Source organism: Formica exsecta, unplaced genomic scaffold (genome assembly GCF_003651465.1).
Source record: "Formica exsecta isolate Colony F162 unplaced genomic scaffold, ASM365146v1 scaffold80, whole genome shotgun sequence".
Lineage (NCBI taxonomy): Eukaryota > Metazoa > Arthropoda > Insecta > Hymenoptera > Formicidae > Formica > Formica exsecta.
The window spans coordinates 657,014-675,775 of NW_021853570.1; the positions used below are offsets into that span (position 1 = coordinate 657,014).

An 18,762-nucleotide genomic window follows, 5' to 3' on the forward strand; every position below is an offset into this window, starting at 1 on the left:
TTTTTTTTTTTTGCAACATTACAGTATACAATGTCAATATTATGGCTTCCTTTTTCTTTATTTTTACTTTACCTTTAATGGTAGAATTTTTCAAATAAAGGATTACACACACATTTCTTAGAACTTTACAAAATAACGACTGTAACTATTATCACAAAGAATCTAATTTTCGATTAGTTTATTATTATAAATAATTAAAGTAATTTTATCAAGATTGCTACAACTGTGACAATTGGAGTTTCTTAGATGAAAAATGAATGAAAAAACAGTCGGTTAACGAATTATTATTCGGTGGGGCGAATATTGCTCGCATGTTCCTATGGTTCATAAAATTTTCTTGCGTCGCACAGCCCGTTCGCCGGCCCGTCGTAGCCACAACCAGCTTATCGTTCTCGAACACGCGTCGTTACGTTCACGAGTCACGGGGTCCCTCCGGCGAAAAGCTCGAAACCGGTTTGGAACGTACGTACAGTAACGTACAGGATCGTATTGAGTAGCCAGCCGATCGGCCGTATGACTTTCTACATTTCCGTCGTGCGCATAGGTCCGATTAACCGCCGCATTCTTATCGCTTGTTTCGATCTCTCGATTACATGATACTTTACTGAGAATAATTTTCTTGAAATCCGGATTAAAATATTCATTATTTCAAGAAATCGTGCGTCATAAAAGAGAAAGCTTTCAAGAGAAAGTGAAAACTATTACAACTATTTAATCACACATAATGAAATTTTTTATTCACAATTAAAATTATTCTGAGTAATATAAAAGTTTAGATAATATTGCTCTCATTCAAGTTTGATACTTTCTGGAAAGAAATAATTAATAATTCTAATTTAAATAATAAATATTAACTGCTTAATCACACACACACAATGAAACTTTTTATTCATATATACAATAAAAATTATTCTAAATAAAATAAAAGTCTGGATAATATTGTTCTCATTCAAATTTGATACTTGAAAATGAGAAAGAATAATTAATAATTCTAATTTGTTTGTTAATAATTTTAATTTAAATAATTATTACTTATAATTTGAATAATATTAATTTTAGTTTAAATTGTTTACCCAGAAAGCTTAAATGATTGAATTATTTCGTGTATATATATATATGTATATATACGACTCACCATCGATTATAATTTCAAGATAAAACATATTTTTTTTGCTTTTCCTCCAACAATAAGGATAATGTTTAGATATCTATGCGAACTTTAATTGATATTATTCTAGCGTAGAACAAAAATAGACAAGTTACAAAAATATTTGCTAAAATAATTACGTTCAATAAACGATAGGTATTTCGGAGAAAATCAATATTTTGTATTTTTATTTGATATTTCTACAAATACGTACACACAATTTTATACATATATAGGCGAATATTGCTCGCATGTTCCTATGGTTCATAAAATTTTCTTGCGTCGCACAGCCCGTTCGCCGGCCCGTCGTAGCCACAACCAGCTTATCGTTCTCGAACACGCGTCGTTACGTTCACGAGTCACGGGGTCCCTCCGGCGAAAAGCTCGAAACCGGTTTGGAACGTACGTACAGTAACGTACAGGATCGTATTGAGTAGCCAGCCGATCGGCCGTATGACTTTCTACATTTCCGTCGTGCGCATAGGTCCGATTAACCGCCGCATTCTTATCGCTTGTTTCGATCTCTCGATTACATGATACTTTACTGAGAATAATTTTCTTGAAATCCGGATTAAAATATTCATTATTTCAAGAAATCGTGCGTCATAAAAGAGAAAGCTTTCAAGAGAAAGTGAAAACTATTACAACTATTTAATCACATAATGAAATTTTTTATTCACAATTAAAATTATTCTGAGTAATATAAAAGTTTAGATAATATTGTTCTCATTCAAGTTTGATACTTTCTGGAAAGAAATAATTAATAATTCTAATTTAAATAATAAATATTATAACTGCTTAATCACACACACAATGAAACTTTTTATTCATATATACAATAAAAATTATTCTAAATAAAATAAAAGTCTGGATAATATTGTTCTCATTCAAATTTGATACTTGAAAATGAGAAAGAATAATTAATTACCGCAAAGAACGTAACATTTTCACGATTGCGTGGAGAAGATAAAATTGTCAAAATAAAGATTTCAAGATAAAAATGAGTTTAGAGCAAGCATCTTAAACAGTGGCTCGGCGGGCCAATTTTCTATGGCTCGCAAACGCGAGCCATAACGTGATCTTATGAAAAAGATAGATGGAGGGGATCAATGTGTGTGTGTGTGTAGCCACCTTCCCCTACTTCCATCATGTGGCCCCGCTAACGTATCGAGTTTGAAACCCCTGGTTTAGAGTCTTCATTGTGTAAATTATGAAATCTTATTAGTGCATGATGCCAGCTGCAACTTTGACCAATTAAGCGATATTTATTTCTGAAATTTGAATAAAGGCCAATCGTGATGAACGATATAAAAATTAATTTTGTGAAGTATTACTTAAGTTTCCCCATTGTTATTTCTAAAGCTAATTATATTCTTTCATTGATGAGAGAACATTGACTGATTGTGAGAAATTAGCTGGTGTGCAGATATACTTGTTTGTGTGTGATATGGGCATGTACATATATAGTCTTAGCTTTATGAATAATTTTATGAATAATAAAGATTGTGTGCATTTATTTTGAGAATATTAATTGGAAGAATTAAATTAAATTTTATCTAAATATAAACAATATGAAAGAATTGTCAATAGAGATTGTTTCAATGATTACGCGAATAAAAGATGAGCATCTTGTCAATGTTTTAATTTTAAAGTAAAATTCTCTAATCTTATAATATATTTTGTCAAAAGTTTTATATTAAAGAAAACTTTTATACGCAATGCATCACGTCGTGAGACTTTTATTAAATTTCTATTTATTTTTATGAAAAGAGAAAGATAAAAAAAATAATACATTTAAAACCTCCACGTAAATTTCGCATTCTATGACAGAATATTTGACGAAATTATAATTTTGTTGTCAGATAAGGGAAAGCACTCAAAATGCTTACTGTGGTAGTTGTCCAAAAAATTTAGGTTTATGATCTCTCGGTATTCTTAAATTCTCTCTTTCTCTGCTTGTCTGTCTTTCTAGCTCTTTCACATGTGCTTTTTTGCAAGAACATGCATCAAGCTCGCAATATTAATATTTATGCACGATTATTTTCTATAGATTACTATTCTTCCTATGTACTTCGGCAGCGATTACAGACTAAATATATTATTCAAAGCGTGGCGTTGTCGCCACTTTCCTCATTAATTATTTATTAATGCGAATATAATGGATACGATTACTTGCCTGCCATTCGGCAAATTGCGTTATAAGTTTTTGATCGTGCGATCGTGTTACATATGCGATATGTCACCTCTATACTCGAAAATACGAGTTTTTCGGGTAAAATAATTGTTTAAAAATTTTTTTAATTGTTTTTATCATGGGAACTTTTTAGAAAATGCATTAATACGTTCAGAACTACACGAGAACTATTTTATAATAATCAGAACTCTCGAAATACGGCCAGCATATCACCTCTATACTCGAAAATACGAGTTTTTCGGGTAAAATAATTGTTTAAAAAATTTTGGAGGTAGCCTACGGTCGGAACTATGTTATAGAACTATAGAACTCGTCGAAAACTATAAAATTCAATGGAGTAAATTTCGAAAAATTGATATGATATGCTGACTTCGCGGGAAGTTAGCATATCATTTCTCAACTTCCGTTATTTATGTTAAATGACCAGAACTATTGTTAAAATTTATCAGGAACTATAGAACTCGGCTGTATGCGAAGAGAACTCCACTTTTTTTTTGATATGCTGACAATTGATATGCCAACTTCATACACATTGCGATATGTCGATATTACTCGAAATTTAAATCGACTAATATGTATTAGATGTCTGCTTCACTTTATGAGGCGATCGATTTTTAATAGCTCAATTTTCCAACGATTTTAAAAAATACTTTTAATATAATTAAATTTAGATAAAATTATAATTAATTTTAGATAAAATACATACACAAGGAATAATATGCAGGAAGAATGTTTCATTTTCTTTTATTTACATTATTTTTTAACGACAAATTCTTTGATCAATGCGGGATCGATTCTTTCTTAACGAGAGCGAAAGTATTAATTTATAGGTAAAATTGTCTCGAACAAAATTTCTATTACCTGTCTCTATACAAGTAGAGTGCATTCTTGCGAATAATAATGCCGTTGAAACGATTGATACATTCTTCTGGTTCTCGTATGCGATTCATGCAATTCTAGCGGGTTATGCTCGCGGAAGAGAAAGCGCGGCTTACAAATGAAAAATATAAACCTCGCATCTCGTCGGAACTTTTCTGAATCGCATGACGTTGCCTAGACAAAACAATGAATTTTTGTTTCTTTTTTTTTTCTCTCTCTGTCTTTCAGATGAGCACGTTGCAAACGGAAAAGCGAGAAAAAGCAGACGGCTCGGAAGGGAGCTAAAGGTATTTATAGAACGATAAATATATAAGAGGAATACATATGAAGCAAACGCCGTCTTCTCTCTCTTGGTTTGCGGTTCTATATCTTGAATGATTCGCGAGAGTTTTGGATCAAAAATTTACATTTGTTTTACACTGTGTAATACGTTTGTTGTGGAAGAAAATTTAATTATTCAAACATTGAAGGGATCATAAAAGGAGGAAGGTGAATGTTCATTATATATAAGTTCTTTCATCAATTTTTTAAAAATTCATATATTTTATGTATTTCTTGAAACGAAAAAAAAATGAATTCGCTCGGAAAAATTGTCGCTCTTATCTCTTTTTCTTTTATTAAAAAGAATTTTTTTAAATGACCATTTTTTAAAACAGATTTCTACGAAAAATCGCGGTCTGATTCCGAGTTTATATTAAACCAAATATGACTGTATAGCTTATTCGATTTTCTATTAAACATGAGACATTAACACGTATATTGAATATAAAAAGCAAAAAAGAAATATTACATATAATACTTTTTATTGCTAATTGTTAATATACATATAATATACATATATTACATACATAATGTCGTGAGATTATTATTAAATTCCTATTTATTTAGTTTTGCAAAAATTACCGCGTCGGAAGCCAATATTTTACATCATCACATTTCGAAACGGATTAGTGGCTATTATCGTACTCCGCGTAATGTAAACAAAACGGCTAGGCTCGCTTTTCCGGGAATTCTCTATCCCATCCCCTCCCTTCTCTCTCGCTCCGTGCACGTGCACGCTGTCTTCGTATTTTTTAATATACAAATTCCTTTCAACTTCTCGTTTAGTTAGTATCATTTTGATCGCCGGGGGGTTAAATGAGGATTCGAGGATTTGAAATCTTTTGACGATTTTTTTACGTTGCGTTACTCGCGAAATATTATCAAGATTATCTGTGTGTAATATTATTCAGAGTGATAAATCACAATTATTAAATAAACACGTTTATCAATAACCAGTGATACAAATTATTATACAGGGTGAGTTTTTTTAACTTGAAACTGTAAAATATCTCGGAAAGTAAGCTTTATCGAAAAAAATGTTTCAAACAAAAGTTGTAGGGTTCGGAGGGGGTCACATGATAAAAATATGGATTTTATAGTGTTTTGAAAAGCTCTCGAGATAAGCTACAAGAATATGTAATAAAAAAAGAGGGGTTCCACTTAAGAAAACGTCGATCACATTGATTTCACCTTGAAAAGGTCACTCAAGGTCAGGTCCATATTTTCATCATGTGTCCCCTTCCGAATCCTACAACTTTTGTTTGAAACATTTTTTTCGATAAAGCTTACTTTCCGAGATATTTTACAGATTCAAGTTAAAAAACTCACCCTGTATAATCATTCGGGTTTTATATTTGATATTAATCGTTAATGTCGCGTTTGAAGAATAAGAATTAATCTTGGAATATAATATTCACGCCGTGTTTATATTTAATTCGCGTAGTATAAATTAAAAATCTCGGAATCGGAACAACGTAAGAATCGGAATCTTCAGGCTTGTTTCGCCTCGTTGCCATCTCGTCTTCTGTCGTGCGCGATTATTTAATAAGATTCTTAAGATCGCGACATAATGATGACTAACATTAATGAAAGTGCAATAAACTGTTTTTTTTTTCCAGTGTCGGGACGAGATCGAAACGGAATCGGTCCATCGGTCCGCGCTGTCATTAATTCCGCGATTACTACAGTTACACGTTAATTATATTACGATCGATATTTTTATCGTCATTGCGGATTAACAGCCGTAATCTCACGCTACTGCGTATTGTAAAGAAAGCGGCCGGGCTTAGCTTTTCTGAGAATTACCTCCTCCCCTCCCCTCCCCTATCCTCCCGGCCACCGCGCGTCTCTCGACACACGTTTATCGCTATGTTAGTACCGTCTCGACTGTCGCGAGGGTTGGTTGGAGAAAAGTTTGAAAACTTTTTACGATTCTTACACTCGCGTAAACTGTAATATTATCAAGAGTGGCTAAATCAATTATCTCGTGAATATTGTAACGGGTTTGTTAACGACTAGGGATAAAAGTTATTATATAATATTCGCATTTTATATTCGATATACACATATAACGCGATAATGTCTCGCTCTTCTTTAATGAGAATTTAACGCTCGAATAATTCGTGTCGCAAGAGTCATTTCGCGTAAACGCGAAATAAAGTCAGCATCGGACTGTAATAGTGTATTTTAACGGAATTATAGAAGTCGCGAAATGTTCAGACTTCCGTGAAGTTGGCTCCGCGCTTGTTTTGCCTCAGTCCATAGTATATATGCATCGCGCGCGGTCATCTTGTGACGTCAGAGTGTTTGTGCTGCGGACATAATCGAGTGCGCGGTCGAAACAAGTATGTGGAAAAAAAAGTCGATTGATTGCGCATTCATCAATGCTAGTCATCATTACATTACATTACGATCTTAAGAATCTTATTCAATTCGAGTTACGTCAGATTTTGAAGTGAGAATAAATATCGTACGCGAGTAAGCATGTGTTTGTCGAGTATCGGGAGTGCCGAGAAAAGTATCGAGCAATTATATTACGCGTAGATACACAGTACATATATCGATCGTGTAGTGATAATAGTTTCGTCACAAGTTACTACGTAACCGAAAGCATCCTTAAAAAGTGAGTATTAATAGAATTACCGATTAAGTTCAGAATAAATATTGTTACATAATATTTGGTAAATATTCATTATAGAGTTTAATTAAAAGACACAAATTATTTTAAAATTTGTTTGTAGAAACGTATTGTGTACATATATATAATTATGTTCAAACACGATTATATAAAAAACGAGGCAACCAATTTTTCGAGTAATTTTTATGCTTTAAAATGCATAAAATGTTTTAAAAAATTCATCAAGTGATCGTTGAATATTTATTCTTCGTTTTATCAAAAGAACATTAGTATTCAACGCTTAAAAAGGGGGAAAAATGTGAATATTTCTAACGATGATTTTTTAATCTGATAAATTGCACATCAAAATGTATTCATATAATTGAATCTTGATGTATAAAAGTAATCTTTTTCTAAAAAAAAAGATACTCTTCAAAGATAGTCGCATTCGATTTGAAGCAATCGCATGCAAAATTAATGGCACATAACTGATATCAATTAGTGCATTAGAGTTATTACTCTTATTGCGTCCTTGATACGGAGTAGTCATCTGCTTTATCATTTCGTCGATTTCACTCTCATCGACGAGGTTATTCCTCGCGTCATATTTCCATTTTCAAATCTCTGCGATCTTACATGCTCGAAATTCCAATGTCAGCACCCGAGCAAGACATCGATTTTTTTCCTTTTACTTGATACTTTGCGCGACACTATCTTCACTGATATATCTGATAACTATTTCTATCACGATCTCTATTTTGCTTCTTTCGAGTCTGATATCATTAGCACAAACGCTATCGGGATGAATTACTTACGCTTATCTAAAGGAAACTTGATATCGATATCTTTGCAAATGCTCGTTTTACTTTCTTCTTTCTTGCATCAAGATACATTCCATATCTCGTTAACAGATAGCGCGTTCTATCGTTCCTCCTTTCTTAGAAATTCCATTCGTATTATTTATTCTAATTGTAAGATTTGTTTTTGCATCGGATATTCGAAAACAAATGCTAGAATTTCTTTAAGGCTACACACATTTTTAATATTTGATTATTATTCTCATTACAATACTTGTTAAGTTCGAGCTCTTTATTCTCTCTGAATTTTCATTCTTTTTTTATTTGCATTTCTCTTGTGTGTGTGATGTAAATACATTCGCATAATTTTACATTTTAAAACAGAGGAACAACAAAAAATATAGGAGTACATTTATATTTCGAAATATTATTACGTTAAAAATTTTTACAAAATATATTTACTATGAAATTGCAAAATTTAAAAATGTATTGTCACACAGAAATACACATGTGTTTTACACGCACTAATAAATATTTTACAATTTAATATATTACGTATATTTTACAGAGAATGCGAGTTTTTAAATTTCTTTTTAGTATCTTAGAATTAAAGTTAATAGAAGCGAAATCGATTCAAATGACAATACAACAACGACAATGTTATTGTTCGATTCCATCTTGTGCTTATATTTTTTTCATTATGGCGTAATTTTCAATTTTTTTTGACGATTCATCTTCGATCTTGAAGTGAGTGCGATTATGAGTATTACTGGTTTGTTGTTAGAACGAACGAAGATAGGACGAGAGAGAGAGAAACCAAGAGAGGTTATTACCTCTCTCTCGTAAGGAATAAGAAACCAGCATGGACTAGGTACACTCCGGTTGAGAAATCTCACGATATAATATATAGAGTATTCCAAACATCTTACTTTTTTTGTTATCAATTCTTCGATTAGTCCGGATTCCTTTCTTAAGATGTCGAAGTATTTACTTATCGAGTAATTAATACCTGAAAATATCATACATTAAAATTGAAAGATAAAATATATTTTCGGAATATATTTTTTTTCTCCTCAATTTTTGTGTATTTATCACCTTTCTTTGTAAATTAATATTGTGTGAAGTATTTTTTTTTAATTTTATGCATTTGCTAGTAAAAAAATAGTTATATTTAATATATTATTTTTTTCTTTTATATTTTTTTATGTTAAATATTTAAAGAGAAAGAGCGAGGATGGGAGAAAGAGGGAGAGAGAGAATTTATTGTTTGTACTTGAAAAAAAAAAAAATTAAATTAAACATTTATGCAGAGAGTTCCGAAATAACTATTGGATTTAAAAAAAAATCTTTGTAGGTTAATTTATATCTCAATGTCGAGTGGATTAGAATCATTGTGCACAAATTGAGCGCATGTGTTTATTTTTAGTATACAGATTAATATATGAAACATATAAATCGTACTATTTAACTTAGGAATTTATTCTTTTTATTCTATTTATCCGCTTATAGAAACTTTAGTATTCTATATCTTTGCGTTAAGATTAATTCATGACACTAATATATATTTTTTCTATTTTAATCTTTCTTCTTTCTTGCATGACGATTACGTAACGTGTACGAAAGTATGAAATAATAATTTAAGCATGAATTTATTACGCGCCCGTGACTGAACGATTATAAGCAACGCACAGGTTGCTCGTACGTAATTGCGTGATATATAGATGTATATAGGCGAGTATATGAAATTATGACGTACGCGGTGAACCGCATACCGCGTGCATGAAAGCTATAACGAGGTACGTGGCGCGCTTACATTCGCACAGGTATAGACATCCGGCGCTCATTTTGCGACTTATGCGCGTGAGGAATGCAATTCATATCTAATGATAAAAACATATTAAATATACTGTCCTCGAGTGAAAAATTTACCTTTTATCTACAGGTTTTCTTTTCGTAAAAAAAAAAAAAAAATTTATTATATTGATTTTTCCCTCCTTTAATAAAAACATATAATATCCCAGAAATTCCAATAATATCCCAGTTATAATTTATTGAAGTTTTTCGAAAATCAAACGTATAAAAAACGTATAAACAGATGACACACATACATAATATATACATTTTAAATAAATTTTATTCAAACAGATTTTTTTTTCCACTAAACTTTAGAAGTATAAATGAATAAATGAGACATTTATTATATATACAGATAAATAACGGATAGATAAATTTTAAACTGGGCTTTACCTGTGTCTGAACAGATTTGTTAATTTAAATATTAATTACAAAGTTGTCTATGTTGAGCACTGAAAGAGAGAGAGGCATAATATATTATAATATTTTGAACTGCGAAAAAACATGTGATGCTTCTCTCTCTCTCTCTCTTTCTCTCTTTCTCTCTGATGATTATGCGAAGTATGTAATGTATAATATGTACATATTAACCACAGGATATTATGCAGGATATTTGTGTTCACAATGGGTCGAAATTAGTACGTTAGCAGTGATTAATTTTAATTGTCATCTATTAAAATACATTACTGAAATTTCCCGCATTGTTTTAAACGCATTCCTATATAAGTAATCACGAACCAACTATTTATGGAATGAAGTGCATTGAAATATAAACTGTATATAGAAAATATGACATTTTTATTTTTTAATAATTGGTTTTTTCCTCAAATCGATTCAATTTATCCAATGATGATGTCGAGATAGACATAATTCTTTAGTTATGGCTAAAAATAAGATTTTTTTTGAAAAATAAACTTCAGATGAAATAATTGACGAAAGTACACTTTTCAATAATAAATTTCACGTGAACTATACTTTAATAGACTCTCAAGCTTATTAGCTTTATTCTCAGGAATCTTTATTATGGCTTAATTACAAAGATTGCATAGTCGCGATAAATATAATGTCTCTTTTCCGTTAACAAAAAAATCAAATTGCTGAAGAAATTTTTATTAAAAAGTAATGTAAAATATCTTTTTCGGTATATTTAGTATAAAATAAATTTTTAAATAATGAGACGTACAAATAGGCATACGTACGCGAATAAAAAGAAATGGATTAAAATATTGCGTAATCGTCTTCTGGAAGAATTGACATTTCGTACAACTTGTCACGGTTTAATGCCGCATAAATGCTGTTGGAATACGCTACGGATATCAAGAAGGTTTTAAATACGCGCAGAAAAATCATCGTCGACTTTCACATTGCTTTATTACGTATAATTGGCTACTGCATTCGTTCCTCGGAGTTTCACGACACCGTGCACGTGAATGGGACTTGCGTAAATCTCTTACGTAAACTTTGAATCCTCCCTTGAATTTTATCTCGCTCCCGCATTTCCAACGTGAAAATACATTTTTTCGGGATACGCGAACAAGATTCGTAAATTACGTGTATGTATAAAAAGAGATGTACAAGATTAGAATCTACATGATTGCCAACTTGAAATTTTTATGATTCATATGTGATCTCTAAAAAATTTTATAAACTCTGTTATATTTCAGAGTTTGAATTTAGCCTTTTTTTTTTTTTTAGCTAGTATTTATGTACGAGAAATAAATAATTGATGATTAAAAAAGTATTAATTTCAAGAATGCAACAGTTTTTTTTCCAAATTTTGTGTTTTTTGATAACTCAGATAATCAATATATAAAAACAATTAATATTATAAAAAGAAAAATTTATTAAACCAAGAAATTAACCAAGAATAACATATATATCATACCAATTCAAGTCGAACTTTTTTCAAGTTACTAGGAATTATTATTCTAAAGGAGAGAAGAGAGGGTGGGACATTTGTAATTTGTAACAGGCGGAGATGTTGACATAGCTATAATCCGGAAAATACGCATAAGTACCGATATCGCTACACTTGATATTTCAGCGACTGTGTAATCTGTCCGTGCTTATAGCCATAGCGAATCAGTGCGAGAATAGAATACCAGTACCCAAGTATAACACACAAAACTAGGTCTAACCAGAGGCGCTACCAGCTATGCAGCGCGAGCTATGCTACGTCGAACGTTAAAACTTTTCCTCCAACCACCTTGCATAGCCGGCAACTCTCTCGCATTCCAACAGGTGCGAAACGCGTCACTGCACTTTGGCAGAGGGAAGACGCGCTTTTATCGCGTAGAATGCAGGCGCGCATAGGTTGCACGATGAGAGAATATTTATGTACGAATGTATGTGTACGTATATGTACCTGTGTACGGAGCACGAGGGAAAGACGAGGAAAATTGTCTACGGGGGCGAGAGCGTAGGGTGCTGCCGCAAATCCCTTCCTTTGTATCCGCCGGCACGGAAAATTCGTGGTTGAGAGTCGCTAATCCCCCAAGCCGTTGCTCGTAAACGAACTCGTTTCAACATCTTGTGCGTGCTGAGAAAGAACGGGAAATAACTACGCGCGATATGCATTTTTCATGAGCACGTTACGCATTTTATGCAAAGACAGTTTAACATTAAAGAGAGATCGATACACTCATCTAAAATCAAATATCATAAATCTAATCAAAACAAAGAAAAATGCGCGACTATAAAATTAAATTTATGTATAATAAATACTTATAAAATTAAATTTTTTGTTTCGATAATAGAAAACATATAGAATGGAATAACTTTTTGAATCGTTAAAAAAAAAAAAAAATATTTCATTAAAAAAATAGGGAAATTAAAGATATTCATAAATGGAAAGGAGGAATACAATTTTTTGACGATATTGTACGAACATATTTTTTATATATAATGAGGTTAATTGATACATTGCATCTTATATATAAATGTATCGTATATTTTTGATTAAATTTAACTCGTTTGTTCTTTTACGTGCGCGCACGCGTATATGAGGCTGGTATAGTATTCATATAATAATTAAATTTTTAAATTCATTAATATTTAGTTTATTAATATTAATTTTTATTAGCTTCATTCTCAGAAATATTCGCGTCATTGTATAATACATATATATACAAAATATTTTTCAGTTTATTGCCAACGAATTACTGCACGTTGGCCTTTTTAAAAGATCATTTATGCAACTAGTTTCAAACGTGCAAATATTTACGTTTAGAACATTTAATTGTATGCAAGTGCTCATTTTCATTTGAAAGCAGCATATGTGCATAATTATTGTTGTAATTCTACGCTTGTATCAATGTTTGAGAGCAGATATTTCTTAAATTGCATAGTTTACTGCTAAAAATAGCAATTAGAGAAAATATGCATCATCTGTAACTGCACAATAGAAAAATGAATAAATTTTTGTTTATTTTTCATATCAAAACATGTAAATGATTTGTAAATAGTTGCATTAGCTTATAATGATAATGTAAGACAAAAGCTTGGAGTTGACAATTTTTATTTGAATTCTTAAAGACATATTGATTTTATTCATAATTTATTTATTCAACTTGTTGCACGAGATAAAAATGAAGCATACTGGAATTTTAATTTTTTGCTTTAGAAACGCAATTAACTATATTATTTAACTGTTTTTCATTGTAGCTATCAAATAATTATACGAATTCATAAATTTTTATAAATCTAAGATAATTAAAAGATATATATATATATATATATATTGCACTTGAGACATTATCTTATTTCCACTAATTTGTATTTAATATAATGAATTGGTCGATTTGGTCATTGCTCATGCTCTTATTTATGCTGAATTTACTTTAAAATCAGGCAAGATTAACCCGAATGGGATACGTTTGTCCATGTCTTCTTCAAATATTCTATACATTGACGAGCAGGTTCTTTTGGTTACGATGCTCGAGTACGAATATTCGCCGAATATAATGTCGTGAACGGCCCATCAATGTAAGAACCCGCTATGTTTATGCTACGGACTGTACATGAGCGAATGGTTAGCCTTGAAGCCGACTACATTCAGGACTGCTTTCCACTGTCCCTCGTCCAATCGAATTCACGTTGTGTAACATGGACAGCCATGTATATGCTCTTTCACCCCATGTGTTTATTATTTTATCGAATTTTACCGATATGCGACGAGAGAGAGGCTTTTTTAAATATACTGAGTAATTTTTTACGAATTTTTTGATTTCTATGTATAAATTAGATATTGAAATGTTATTTATATGCTCTAATATATTTGTCTCAAGATAGGAATATATTAATGTCTTAATATAAAAAAATTGCGACCTTTAAATTTATTAATTTATTTTTCACTATTCTTTATTTTTATGTATATAAGCAAACGCTTGAAGGTCTTATTTTTAGGTATAGTTTGCAACTAATAATTCGCGTTTATTGGTCTAAACGAGATTGTCTATATCAATGTATACGAGTAAGTTATATGATCTCGGGGAAAGTTTCCCCAAACGCTGCGATAAAGTTAGATATACGCCGATTATTACTTCGATTACCCACTTTAACGTGTTTATACCAGAGAGATTTCTCTGAGTTTGCAATATACTTATTCGGATTTGATTTTTGTATTACATGGCCAAAACGCACGACGCAAATTTTTGTTTATTTGAAATCGGTTGCATAAAATTGAATTTGCTATAAAATGTAATAAACAATTTTATCCAACGCTTAAAGTTTATTCATTTTTAATGCACTTTTATCGTAACAAACGTATTTATATACATACATCACGCCATCACAGTAGATCAACATTTTTGAAATAATATTAAATTCTTGTATTTTAATAGGACGACACACAACACATACATCGAAACAGTTTCGCGATTTTGCTTCTTGGCTGCGATTGCTGTGAGTCAAAAAAATACTACGGAACGATAGGCGGATTAGACGAAGTGTGGTGGAGATTAAGCGACTATCCACGCGAAAGAGAGAGAGAGAGAGAGAGAGAGAGAAAATTGCAAGCGTGAACTCGTGGATAAAAGAAGATGAGAACGAAGAGGGGAAGAACCGTTAGACGTACTTGCGGTCGCTATACGGTCGTTTCCGGTCTTTTAACCGCGGGTCGCTGCTTCGAGAGATATGCTCTTCGCGCTCTGACAGGGTTATAAGTGTGTACCCGCAATCGTGTAAACGATCCGACGTAGTGATAAGCATGTGCTTATGCGACCAGTAACAGCCGGGTTAGATTAAGTTAGATTATTGATAATTGATATTGATATTGATTTGATTGATTGATTGATAATTGATATTGATAATAGCTCGAAATTCGATGATGGGAATATTGGAGATAACACGCAGAAACATCGGTAGGATGCTTAAAATTCTAGACAAGATAAAATGAGATGAAATAACCATTTAATCTCGCTTGAAGACATTAGCTTTTTTTGAAGACATAAGGCTTTGTTTTTTGGGAAGATCAATTTTGTAAATTGGAAACTTCTGGAAAATCAAGTTTGAAAAATTAGAGATAAAAATTAGATAAATATAGATATATTATTCTTTCTCACTATAAATTACGCTTGTTATATATTTCTTTTAATCGGGATCAATCTTATTCGTATATAAATTTATTCAGAATTATTGCCAGATAAATGATTTAAACGACCAACTTTTAAAAATGATTTAAAATTTATCATATAAGCCAAATTCCGGCAGTGTAATCCGGTAGCTTTGAAACTTGTAGGTGGCAAAGTGCAACGCGTATAAGTTGCACTTGTTACGATCAGTTACAGTCTGATATAAACTTACTAGTGTGAAATATATGAATTTACAAACAGAATGATGAAAGTCTGTCATATATTAACCGGTGCCGTTAACCGTTTACCTCCCACGCATCTCGTTTAAATTCCGTACAGTTCTTCTTCGATTCTTGTCTTATATACATATATGTATATAATTCAAGATGTATATTTAACTTCAAGCAAAAAATGGGACTTGTAATAAGTTTGATAATCAAATCGTTCTGACATAATTTCATAATCGTTGATAGACTATATATTAAAAAAAAAAAAGAGATTTGAATCTGTACATTGTGGATGTATAGTTCTCTGAAAAATCATTTTAATTTTTCTGCAGAATTTCTGTCGTCTTTTCTCATTTTCATTCATGTATGCCCTTGTTTCCCTTTTGTCAGCTGGCGCTTTTAATCTTTCATCTTTATCTGTATATATAGTGAAACACGTGCATACATAAGATGCTTTAAAATTTTCCTTTTTATAATTTATCCTTTAATTTTTGAATATATATAAAATGAACGAGTCACTTAATGGCATAATAATATGAGAATAAAGTTTGTTTGGATGAGAGCATTTCAATGATGGAAGAAGGGAAATAATTTATTGTAAATATTTAAAAATTAAAAGAGAGTAAACGAAAATTTGGAATCTACTCTATGTAAGAAATTTTGCAAAGAATTTGAAATGAGAGGATTTGAAAAGAGGATAAGTACCGAGAACATATTTTTGAACAATTTCTCGCGATTAATTTATTTCACGGCAAAGATGGAAGATTATGAATAATATGTATAATAAATATTAAAAGATTCCAGTAGATTAAGTTTTTGAGTAACTAAATCTTCTTTTCAATTAATTTTACATGGACATTTTAATAGATTAATTTAATTTAAAATCTAATTATACCAAGATTTAAATGAATGTGTCACCGAGAAATCTATTAAAGCGAAAATAATCGTCGAATTCGTTGCAGGCCTCCTATTATCGACGTTCCGCTTTTTTTTTATAAGAAATACTCCGTGTATATATACATATATATACCCTGTACACACAGAATGCCAGCTGGCAGTGCTACCCTCAATTTCGTGCACACTCGTTCGACCCTCCCTAAAATAATCCAGCGTGTCGAATAGTGATGCCCTCCGTTCGCGTTCATTCTTTCTCTTTCTCTCTCTCTTCTCCATTCTTCTTTTCCTTTTTCTGCTTTTGCCCTTATTGTTAGTTCTTTTTTTCTCATTCTCCCGCTTTAACAGCTACATGCGTATCGTACTGCAAGTACGACCGCGTATGTAAAAATGTCGTGCACTGAAAAATGGCTGATGCTTACGTGTGTTCACTCATACAATACTTGTGAATACGTATATATGTGTGAATCTCTCTCTCTCTCTCTCATTTCACTTTTACTTTCAACGGAACTCTGAGGTGAGACGCACGATAGTCTCTTACGTTTTATAGTCGTATAAATAATGATACATCTTGAGGCCAATAATATTGATTGTTCCAAATTTCTATTTTTATATAACAAAAAATATTATAATATATACATTAATTATATAATAAATACGAACAACTGATATTTATTGACATATTTTAATATTGATATATCAATAAATTTAATATCAGTAAATATAAATCTGAAACAACGTTGCACACGGAAAAAAAAAATTTCGCTACCATAGCTAATCATGGTTTGCAAAATAAATTTCTAAACTGCAGCAAAACGGTTTGCTGTTGCACTTAATAAATAGGTATCACAGCTAAGATGTTCGCTGTTGCACCTAATAAATAGGTGTCACAGCTAAGATGTTCGCTGTCCATATATTACGACTGAAATCTAGTTACCACGCGCAGTTTTTAGCTACGGCAGCTAATTTTTTTTTTCCGTGCAGTAATAATGATAAACAACAATAATTAAATTTGTTTGTTTCTTTGTTTTTTAATAGTGAGTCTTGTATAGTTGTGTGTGTATATATACTATATAAACTGAATCTTGTGTGTATGTATGTATGTATGTATGTATGTATGTATAAGAGAGAAAGAAAGAAAGAAAATAAGTTAGCAAACAAATAATTTGATTAACTCATTGTCAGTAATTTCTCATACGTCATCCATATATGCTCAATTATCGATTTTATGTTATTACACGCTATGCTTATTATCAAAATACTAATATAAGTTTATGCAAATAAATTACTTAATAGGAAATTATCGGAGAATTAGCATCGCCATTATTTAACAGTATATTCGTTATATGTGTGCGATTAACAGATTTCAATAGGATCGATTGTGCTATGATATTCAACACACCAGTCACAATAGGATAGACTGAGAGACAGATCTATTTGTTTTGTTTGATAAACTTATTTATAATTATAATATAAATTCTTTTTCTCTCTTTCTCAACAAACATTTTCAAATTTCAAATATTCGGTGAAAATCGTTTTTACAAATTAGCAATAGTATAAATTTCCAATTGTTGCGAAATGACTGATCCTATTTTTTATTATTGTTTTAACTATTTGACATTAAAACAAACTTTTTTATTTTTTAAGTATACCTTTTTTTTAATCGATCTTGTGAGGGTTTTCTTTTTTCATATTTTACATATTTATTAAAAAATAACTGAATTGATATGCAAAGTGGCATTAAATTTAAAGAAAAATTTAAAAGAAAATTGTAGTTATTTGGTAAATTGAGAATAAATATGACAATTTTTAATACGATAACGAATAGATTAATTAAAATTGCTTTACCATTTTTTCTGGTTTATCCTATTTCATTACTGTTTTTGCGTTCACGTCGAAAGTTACTTTACTGCAGACAATACGTCATCGATACGATGCAACTTTTTTCTCCTTCGAATATTCGATTTACTCCGATGCAACCTCGAGCGATCATGCACCCTCAGTTTAAATTCAGCTGACGGAAAGAAGCGCTCTTTTTCTCTCTCATACTCTCTCTCTCTCTCAAGTCCCGCGTGTGATCTATGCAGGGTAACGCACACGACTCTGGAAGGGTGCGTGGGGAGGGAACGTGCGCGAGGTAGCGAGGATACACGGTTTCGTCCGACCGTATGAATATTCAGAGCTCGCCTTCGCGGCGATGAAAATTCGATTGCCCCGTAGCTACGGTGATCCTGACATATAAGGCGGGGAGGGGGCGGGGGG

At 31.5% G+C, this 18,762-nt stretch overlaps 1 protein-coding gene across 4 annotated transcripts in view; it reads left to right on the forward strand.

Moving 5' to 3' along the window:
• LOC115244245 (semaphorin-1A-like) overlaps window positions 1-18,762 on the forward strand; it is a 210,755-nt gene that overhangs the window by 6,832 nt on the left and 185,161 nt on the right. Inside the window, exon 2 of one of the 4 annotated variants that reach the window (XM_029821756.1) lies at window positions 4,449-4,507. The exons of 2 other annotated variants lie outside the window; for them this stretch is intronic. The gene's annotated coding sequence lies outside the window, so the exon portion shown is untranslated. Of the gene's footprint in view, window positions 1-4,448; window positions 4,508-6,421; window positions 7,165-18,762 lie in introns of those variants that run through there. One more of the 4 variants, XM_029821757.1, reaches the window with a different exon arrangement.